Source organism: Ahaetulla prasina, chromosome 5 (assembly GCF_028640845.1).
Source record: "Ahaetulla prasina isolate Xishuangbanna chromosome 5, ASM2864084v1, whole genome shotgun sequence".
Lineage (NCBI taxonomy): Eukaryota > Metazoa > Chordata > Lepidosauria > Squamata > Colubridae > Ahaetulla > Ahaetulla prasina.
In genome coordinates, this window is record NC_080543.1 from 3,427,963 (window position 1) to 3,438,800 (window position 10,838).

Here is a 10,838-nt window from a genome sequence, read left to right on the forward strand (position 1 = left end):
TCGGGAAAAAACTGTTTTTGTGTCTAGTTGTTCTGGTGTGCAGTGCTCTATAGCGTCGTTTTGAGGGTAGGAGTTGAAACAGTTGATGTCCTGGATGCGAGGGGTCTGTAAATATTTTCACGGCCCTCTTCTTGATTCGTGCAGTATACAGGTCCTCAATGGAAGGCAAGTTGGTAGCAATTATTTTTTCTGCAGTTCTAATTATCCTCTGAAGTCTGTGTCTTTCTTGTTGGGTTGCAGAACCAAACCAGACAGTTATAGAGGTGCAAATGACAGACTCCATAATTCCTCTGTAGAATTATTTGTAAATGTTCCATTTACATTTGGGGCTGTGGGGTTTTCTGAACGCTAACTCCTCAGGAGTCCCAGCGTGCAGATGTGCTCCATAAATAAATAGGTAATGAACTGCCGCTTGGTAACATACGTGCTCCATTCTAGGCAAAAGGTTGATCTTAAGGAAATGCGTTCCCGGAGCAGATATTCCAGATTATGAAGCCTTGTTTTTTCGCTGTTTGTGCACGTCGGTGCAATGAAGCGCTTAGGCCCCACACCGCCACTAAAAAGGACAGAAACGCAGTCATTCCGTGCCCCCCCAACAACTTAATTGCCGTTCATTTATGATTCGGTTATATTAACGCCAAAAGCGGCGTCATCTAATTTAGGCACAACCACGCTGCGCCGAGCCCCAAGAAACAGAAAGGAGAAAATCTTCACCCTAGCCACATCTTGCAGGTTAACGGAAATAACAAGAGTTGGAAGGGAACCTTGGAGGTCATCTAGACCTACCCCCCTGCTCATGCATACCGTTTCAGACAAGTGACTGTCCAATCCAGGGGTGAAATCCAGCAGGTTCTGGAGAACCGGAAGCGGAAATCTTGAGTAGTTTGGAGAACTGGCAAATACCCCCTCTGGCTGGTCCCGGAGTGGGATGGGAATGGGGATTTTGCAATATCCTTCCCCCAGGAGTGCGGTGGGAATGGAGATTTTGCAGTGTCCTTCCCTCAGGAAAGGGGTGGGAATGGAGATTTTGCAATATCCTTCCTACAGCAGTAGGGTGGAAATGGAGATTTTGCAGTATCCTTCCCTCAGGAGTGGGGTGGGAATGGAGATTTTGCAGTATCCTTCCCCTGCCACGCCCAGCAAGCCACACCCACGCAACCGGTAGTTTAAAAAAGTTGGATTTCACCACTCTCCAATCTCTTCTTAAAAACCTCCAGGGTTGGAGCATTCACAACTTCTGGAGCCAGGTGGTCTGAATGCAGAGTCATTAGCCAGTCAGGTAGTCCTCGACTTACGACTGGTCACTTAGCGACTGTTTGCAGTTATGGCCTATCTGGAAACCAGGATTTACAACCTGGAACCAAAGTTGTGACGATCGCATGACTGCACTTCGAGTGCTTGGCAAGGGGGCCACATTTTCAGCTGTCTCTTGCATCCTGTAGCTACCTGACCATGTTTTACAATGGTTTTACTAAAACCCAGCACTTATTTCTAGTTTCTAGTTTTCCGCAAAACCACACCACACCAAAACAATAAAGTTTTATTTAAATCGTGTGTTTATCCTAAAGGTGTTTTTTTTTTCCCAAGGGGCAAATGGACTTTCTGTTTTTTTTTCTTTTGAAGATGTTTCGCTTCTCCTCCAAGAAGCTTCTTCAGCTCTGACTGGATGGTGGGGAATGGAATGAAACTATCCTGTTAAAGCTGAAGAAGCTTCTTGGATGAGAAGCGAAATGTCTTCAAAGAAAAACCAGAAAGTCCAGTTGCCTCTTGAAAAAAGCACCTTTGGAGACAAACATGACCTGGATGACGGAGAACCTCCGTAGACAATTGTGGTGTTTGTTTAACAACCACCACAAAAAAAATGTCATAAAATCACGTGACCAACCATTTTATGACTGTTATGGCCTACAACCATCAGTCGCTATTAAGGTCGTTATTCAAGGACTAGTGAAAAGCGCTAGATTAGAAACTGGGAGACGTGTATTCTAGTCCTTCCTCAGCCATAAGAAGCCCCCTGAGTAGTAGTAATAGTAGTAGTAGTAGTACTACTACTACTACTACTAATAATAATAATAATAATAATAATAATATCAGAGTTGGAAGGGAGCTTGGAGGTCTTCTAGTCCAACCCCCTGCCCAGGCAGGAAATCCTACACCATCTCAGACAAATGGCTATCCAACATTTTCTTAAAAATTTCCAGTGTTGGAGCATTTATAACTTCTGCAGGCAAGTTGTTCCACTTATTAATTGTTCTAACTGTCAGGAAATTCCTCCTTAGTTCTAAGTTGCTTCTCTCCTTGATCAGTTTCCACCCATTGCTTCTTGTTCTACCCTCAGGTGCTTTGGACAATAGCTTGACTCCCTCTTCTTTGGGGCAACCCCTGAAATATTGGAAGACTGCTATCATGTCTCCCCTAGTCCTTCTTTTCATTAAACTAGACATACCCAGTTCCTGCAACCGTTCTTCATATGTTTTAGCCTCCAGTCCCCTAATCATCTTGGTTGCTCTTCTCTGCACTCTTTCTAGAGTCTCAACATCTTTTTTACATCGTGGCGACCAAAACTGGATGCAATATTCCAAGTGTGGCCTTACCAAGGCATTATAAAGTGGCACTAACACTTCACGTGATCTTGATTCTATCCCTCTGTTTATGCAGCCCAGAAGTGTGTTGGCTTTTTTGGCAGCTGCTGCACACGGCTGGCTCATATCTAAATGGTTATCCACTAGGACTCCAAGATCCCTCTCACAATTACTACTATTGTAGTAGTAGTAACTATGCTGGGGCTTCACTTGTTAGTGCTTTAGACCGATCCTTCTCTCATAGCCCAGCCCACCTCAAAGGGTTGTTGTGACAGAGAAAATAGGAGTCGGAAGTATGTTTGCTACCTTGAGTTTCCAAAAGGCGGCCAGGATATCCAGGAAGAAGTAAAGGAGTAGATTGAATAAAAGAAGCAAATCAACCCAATACAGGCGGTCCTTGACTTACAAATTTCGGTTAGTGACCGTTCAAAGTTACAACGGTACTGAAAAAAATGACTTCTGACCCTTTTTCACACTTATGACCGTTGAAGCATCTCCATGGTCTCCTGATGCAAATTCAGACACTTAGACACTGACTCGTATTTATGACGGTTGCAGCGTCCCGGGGTCACGTGATCCCCTTTTGCGACCTTCTGATAAGTGAAGTCCACGGGGAAACCAGATTCACTTAACAACAGTGGCAAGAAAGGTCGTAAAACGGGGCAAAGCTCACTTAACAAACATCTCATTTCACAACATAAATCTAACAACTGTCACCTAGAACAGGGGTCTCCAACCTTGGTCCCTTTAAGACTTGGGGACTTCAACTCCCAGAGTTCCTCAGCCAGCTTTGCTCTAGGGCAGGGGTCTCCAACCTTGGTCCCTTTAAGACTTGGGGACTTCAACTCCCAGAGTTCCTCAGCCAGCTTTGCTCTAGGGCAGGGGTCTCCAACCTTGGTCCCTTTAAGACTTGTGGACTTCAACTCCCAGAGTTCCTCAGCCAGCTTTGCTCTAGGGCAGGGGTCTCCAACCTTGGTCCCTTTAAGACTTGTGGACTTCAACTCCCAGAGTTCCTCAGCCAGCTTTGCTCTAGGGCAGGGGTCTCCAACCTTGGTCCCTTTAAGACTTGTGGACTTCAACTCCCAGAGTTCCTCAGCCAGCTTTGCTCTAGGGCAGGGGTCTCCAACCTTGGTCCCTTTAAGACTTGTGGACTTCAACTCCCAGAGTTCCTCAGCCAGCTTTGCTCTAGGGCAGGGGTCTCCAACCTTGGCCCCTTTAAGACTTGGGGACTTCAACTCCCAGAGTTCCTCAGCCAGCTTTGCTCTAGGGCAGGGGTCTCCAACCTTGGTCCCTTTAAGACTTGTGGACTTCAACTCCCAGAGTTCCTCAGCCAGCTTTGTTCTAGGGCAGGGGTCTCCAACCTTGGTCCCTTTAAGACTTATGGACTTCAACTCCCAGAGTTCCTCAGCCAGCTTTGTTCTAGGGCAGGGGTCTCCAACCTTGGTCCCTTTAAGACTTATGGACTTCAACTCCCAGAGTTCCTCAGCCAGCTTTGTTCTAGGGCAGGGGTCTCCAACCTGGTCCTTTAAGACTTGGGGACTTCAACTCCAGAGTTCCTCAGCCAGCTTTGCTCTAGGGCAGGGGTCTCCAACCTGGTCCTTTAAGACTTGGGGACTTCAACTCCCAGAGTTCCTCAGCCAGCTTTGCTCTAGGGCAGGGGTCTCAACCTTGGCCCCTTTAAGACTTGGACTTCAACTCCCAGAGTTCCTCAGCCAGCTTTGCTCTAGGGCAGGGGTCTCCAACCTGGTCCCTTTAAGACTTGTGGACTTCAACTCCCAGAGTTCCTCAGCCAGCTTTGTTCTAGGGCAGGGGTCTCCAACCTTGGTCCCTTTAAGACTTATGGACTTCAACTCCCAGAGTTCCTCAGCCAGCTTTGTTCTAGGGCAGGGGTCTCAACCTTGGTCCTTTAAGACTTGACTTCAACTCCAGAGTTCCTCAGCCAGCTTTGCTCTAGGGCAGGGGTCTCAACCTTGGTCCCTTTAAGACTTGTGACTTCAACTCCCAGAGTTCCTCAGCCAGCTTTGTTCTAGGGCAGGGGTCTCAACCTTGGTCCCTTTAAGACTTGTGGACTTCAACTCCCAGAGTTCCTCAGCCAGCTTTGCTCTAGGGCAGGGGTCTCAACCTTGGTCCCTTTAAGACTTGGGACTTCAACTCCCAGAGTTCCTCAGCCAGCTTTGCTCTAGGGCAGGGGTCTCAACCTTGGCCCCTTTAAGACTTGTGGACTTCAACTCCCAGAGTTCCTCAGCCAGCTTTGTTCTAGGGCAGGGGTCTCAACCTTGGTCCCTTTAAGACTTGGGACTTCAACTCCCAGAGTTCCTCAGCCAGCTTTGCTCTAGGGCAGGGGTCTCCAACCTTGGTCCCTTTAAGACTTGGGACTTCAACTCAGAGTTCCTCAGCCAGCTTTGCTCTAGGGCAGGGGTCTCCAACCTTGGTCCTTTAAGACTTGTGGGCTTCAACTCCCAGAGTTCCTCAGCCAGCTTTGTTCTAGGGCAGGGGTCTCCAACCTTGGTCCCTTTAAGACTTGTGGACTTCAACTCCCAGGTTCCTCAGCCAGCTTTGCTCTAGGGCAGGGGTCTCAACCTTGGTCCCTTTAAGACTTGGGACTTCAACTCCCAGAGTTCCTCAGCCAGCTTTGCTCTAGGCAGGGGTCTCAACCTTGGCCCCTTTAAGACTTGGGACTTCAACTCCCAGGTTCCTCAGCCAGCTTTGCTCTAGGGCAGGGGTCTCCAACCTTGGTCCCTTTAAGACTTGTGGACTTCAACTCCCAGAGTTCCTCAGCCAGCTTTGCTCTAGGGCAGGGGTCTCCAACCGTGGTCCTTTAAGACTTGTGGACTTCAACTCCCAGAGTTCCTCAGCCAGCTTTGCTCTAGGGCAGGGGTCTCAACCTTGGTCCCTTTAAGACTTGTGGACTTCAACTCAGAGTTCCTCAGCCAGCTTTGTTCTAGGGCAGGGGTCTCCAACCGTGGTCCTTTAAGACTTGTGGACTTCAACTCCCAGAGTTCCTCAGCCAGCTTTGCTGGCTGAGGGACTCTGGGAGTTGAAGTCCACAAGTCTTAAAGGGACCAAGGTTTGGAGACCCCTGACCTAGAAGTCCTAATCTGGATTTTATCCGTTTATCTGACTCTCTCTTTTTTCAGTTTTATTTATTATTTCATTTATTTATTCATTTAATTTATATACCGCCCTTCTCCCAAAGGACTCAGGGCGGTTTACAGCCAAATAAAACAAGAGTTACAAAAATTAAAAAGTTTGCTTTTTTCAGCTGGCGAACTGGCCCCTCCAGGATCCGGAAAGCCAAATTCTACAAAAATTATAAAAATAAATAAAATATGAAATAACGGAGTCGGCTTCTCAGAGATTCTGCAATAATTACGACAGTTTTTTGAATTGGAAGCAAAAAAATAATAATATGCAATTTAGAGCTCTAATGAACATCAAATAAGTTCTCGACCAAGCTGTGACGCAATGTGTGTGCACATACTGGAAGCGCACAACAAGGTTGTGTATGTTTCAGGAACGGCTTAATTATTATATTCCGAAATGGCCCTTTTCTGAGGACGGAGTTTAGTTATAGAATAACCCGCTAATGCCTCCCGCAAAGAAGGCGGAACCTCTGCTCTTAATCAGTTATCCATTGACAAGGCTGAGATTGGCTGGGAATTTTCAGGAGGCTATTTACCCCCTTATCTCCAAAAATGCTTCGCAGGCATCCTCAGGAACTGCTGTTAAGATGCAGAGACGATTAGATCTTGCTAAATGTTGGAGATGCGATTGTGAATACACAGCTATAGAGACTAAATTGATTTTGAACTTAATAACAGTCGCAAGACTTTTGATTGCTCAGTATTGGAAGAAAGAAGAATTACCTACAATCGAAGAATGGACACTTAAAGTATCAAATCTGGCAGAGATGACAAAAATCTCCGCTTACTTGAAAGACTATACACTAGAAAAATATATTCTAGAATGGAAAATGTGGATTGATTATATTTAAAATAAGTATCAGATAAAAAAAAAATATTGAATAGCATATGAGTAAATTTAGGAAATATTTTGTATTAGATATATTTTTGAAGGAGAGGGGAATTGAGAGTGTGACTAAGTGTGGTGTGACTAGAGATTATAATTTAGGAATTATTTTGGATTATGATTGTTAGTTTTGATACCCTGCATTTTGTTCTGGGAAGTCGGGGTGGGGGTGGGGGTAAGGGAGGGAATTGGGGGTTTGGTAGAGATGGAGTGATGGTTAATGTATAGGGATTATTGAAGAAATATAATTAATGTAGGATCGGGTCTGCATAGTTACCATTTTAGAACGGTGAGGAGGGAGAAAAGAGAGAGTAGGAGGTAGGAAAGAGGAGAAGAGGAAGGAAGAGGGGTAGAAGAGGGAGAAGGAAGGTGGAGGGTGGAGGGAGGAGCGGATGTAGATAAGAGAAGGAGAGGAAGGTTTGGAAAGTAAAAGAAGGTAGAAGAGGGAAGAGTGTTAAAAAGGGGGGTGGTGACTGGGCAAGCCCGACTAATTGTATATAACTGTACATTGGATGAATTATTTGATATGATTGTAAAAATAAAACTTTTTATGAGAAAAAAAAAAAAAGATGCAGAGACGACAACAGAATAACAGAGTTGGAAGGGACCTTGGAGGTCTTCTAGTCCAACCCCCTGCTCAGGCAGGAAAACCTATATACCATTTCGGATAAATGGTTGTCCAATTTCTTCTTAAGAACTTCCCGTGATGGAGCGTCCCCGACTTCTGGAGGGAAATTGTTCCCCCGGTTAATTGTTCTCACTGTCAGGAAGTTTCTCCTTAGTTCTAGGTCTGAAATGGTCTAGGGTTTCCTGTCTGAGTAGGGGGTTTATTTATTTTATTTGTTTGTTTGTTTGTTTATTTATCAAACACAACAATATATATATATAAGCATGAAATAACCATACGAATTGGATACAACCAAAGGGAACATAGGACAGGAACGGTAGACACGTTTTGTGCTCTTATGCAGGCCCCTTACAGACCTCTTAGGAATGGGGTGAGGTCAATAGTAGACAGTCCCTTCCAACTCTTGTGATTCCATTCCATTCCATTCCATTCCATCTTCTCTTCTCTTCTCTTCTCTTCTCTTCTCTTCTCTTCTCTTCTCTTCTCTTCTCTTCTCTTCTCTTCTCTTCTCTTCCCTTCCCTTCCCTTCCGTCTTGTCTTGTCTTCTATTCTATTCCATCCATTTTCTCTTCTCTTCTCTTCCATCCATTTTTTCTTCTCTTCTCTTCTCTTCTCTTCTCTTCTCTTCTCTTCCATTTCTCTTCTCTTGTCTTCTCTTCTCTTCTATTCCATCCATTTCTCTTCTCTTCTCTTCCTTCCCTTCCTTCATCTTCTCTTCTCTTCCATCCATTTTTCTTCTCTTCTCTTCTCTTCTCTTCTCTTCTCTTCTCTTCTCTTCTCTTCTTCTCTTCTCTTCCTTCCTTCCCTTCCCTTCTTCCTTCATCTTCCTTCCATCTTCCTTCCCTTCCTTCCTTCCTTCCTTCCTCCTTCTCTTCTCTTCTCTTCTCTTCTCTTCTCCTCTTCCCTTCCCTTCCCTTCCCTTCCCTTCCATCTTCTCTTCTCTTCTCTTCTCTTCTCTTCTCTTCTCTTCTCTTCTCTTCTCTTCTCTTCTCTCCTCTCCTCTCCTCTTTTCTTCTCTTCTCAGTTGGCTCTCTCTGATTAGTTTCCAACTATTCTTTCTTGTCCTGTCTTCAGGTTCTTTGGAGAATAGCTTGACTCCCTCTTCTTTGGGGCAGCCCCTCAAATACTGGAACACGCTATCGTGTCAGCCCTAGTCCTTCCTTTCTCTAGACTAGCCAAACCCAAATCTGCAGCAGTTCTTCATACGTTTTAGCCTCCAGGCCTTTAATCGTCTTTGCTGCTCTTCTCTGCACTCTTTCCAGAATCTTTTTTTGTGGGGAATGTGGTGACCAAAACTGGATGCAGCATTCCAGGCGTGGCGTTACTAAGATTTTATAAAGCGTATTTCTCTGTATATTTGCTTGGTTGCATAGCAGTTCTTCTAAAAAAAATTCCTGTTCTGGTTGATAAGGTTGACCAGGAATTTGTTCCTTGATAAATTTTGCAGAATTTTCTGTCGTGACTCACACCGAGGCCTCAGAATTGGCTGTGCCTTCGCAAAGCTGCTTGTTAGATAGATGGCGCTGCACGACCACAAAAAAACGTTTTTGTATAAGCACAAAATCTTTTGAGCTTTCTATGCAACATTCCTGTAATTTGATTTATTGGTCTAAGCTGAGCGATGGCGAGAACGGCTTCACACAAACACACACACCCGACCTCTCGGTGTCTTCTCCTCAACTTCATTGCTCTGTTTTCCAAATCTGCTGGGCACAGATACAACGCTGTAGTAATTACATCCGTAATACAAATAATAACCCAACAAGACAGACACAGACTTCAGAGGATCATTAGAACTGCAGAAAAAATAATTGCTACCAACCTGCCTTCCATTGAGGACCTGTATACTGCACGAATCAAGAAGAGGGCCGTGAAAATATTTACAGATCCCTCACATTCTGGACATAAACTGTTTCAACTCCTACCCTCAAAACGACGCTACAGAGCACTGCACACCAGAACAACTAGACACAAGAACAGTTTTTTCCTGAAGGCCATCACTCTGCTAAACAAATAATTCCCTCAACACTGTCAAACAATTTACTAAATCTACACTACTATTAATCTTCTCATTGTTCCCATCACTCATCTCCTCCCACTTTTGACTGTATGACTGTAACTTTGTTGCTGGTAATCCTTATGATTTATATTGATATTGATTGTTTCCTGATTGCTTATTTGTACCCTATGACTATCATTAAGTGTTGTAAGTGTTGTACCTTGATGAAGGTATCTTTTCCTTTATGTAAACTGAGACTGTATGCACCAAGACAATCACACTTGGCCAATAAAATTCTATTCTATTCTATTCTATTCTATTCTATTCTATTCTATTCTATTCTATTCTATTCTATTCTATATTTTCTATCCTATCCTATCCTATCCTATCCCATTCCATTCCATATTTTCTATTCTATTCTATTCTATTCTATTCTATTCTATTCTATTCTATTCTATTCTATTCTATTCTATTCCATTCCATTCCATTCCATTCCATTCCATTCCATATTTTATTTTATTTTATTTTATTTTATTTTATTTTATTTTATTTTATTTTATTTCTTATTCTATTCTATTCTATTCTAATACCAATCTATAATACCTTTTTTGGCAATAAAAATGTGTAATACAAAACTGGGCACAAGCTTACAGTAATACATCTGGAATACTGTATCCAGTTTTGGTCACCTTATAAAATAGATGTTGGGAATACAGAGGAGGGCAGCAAATATGATTAGGAGACTGGAGGCTAAACATATTTAAGGGGCTGCCATAAGGAAGAGGGGGGGTGTCAACCTCTTCTCCAAAGCACCTGAGGGCAGGAGAAGAAGCAATGGATGGAAACTAACCAAGGAGAGAAGCAACCTGGGATTAAGGAGAAACTTCCTGACCAGTGAGGACAATTAACCAGAGGAACAGCTTGCCACCAGAAGTTGTGGGTGCTCCATCACTGGAGGTTTTCAAGAAGAGATTAGACTATCACATATGTCAAATGGTATAGGGTTTATTGCTTGAGCAGGGGGCTGGAACAGGGGAATCACATGACCCTGGGACCCTGCAACCATCACACATACATGTCAGTCGCCAAATGCCCAACTGTTGGTCCCGTGACTGTGAGGACGCGGCAACGATTGTAAGTTTAAAAAACGGTCATAATAACTCACTTTTTTTTTTCAGTGATGCTGTAACTTTGAACAGTCACTAAATGAATGGTTGTAAGTAAGGACTACCTATATATGATTTTCCCATATCCAACTTCACTCCCAGGTTATGTCATGATCCCGATCGCGTATTTCCCTCTCTCGTACTCTTTCTCCCTCACTCTTGCTCTCACTTTCTCTCTCTTACTCTGTTTCTCTTTTCTTTCTCTCTCTCACTTTCTCTCTCTCTTTCTGTTTCTCTTTCTCTCTCTTTCTGTTTCTTTCTCTAACTTTCACTCTTTCTCTCTCCTTTTCTTTCTCACTTTCTTTCACTCTTTCTCTCTGTCTCTCTCAGTCTCTCTATTTTCTCTTTCTCTGTTCCTCTTTCTCTCTTTCTGTTTCTTTCTCTCTTTCTCTAACTTTCACTCTCTTTCTCACTTTTCACTCTTTCACTCTTTG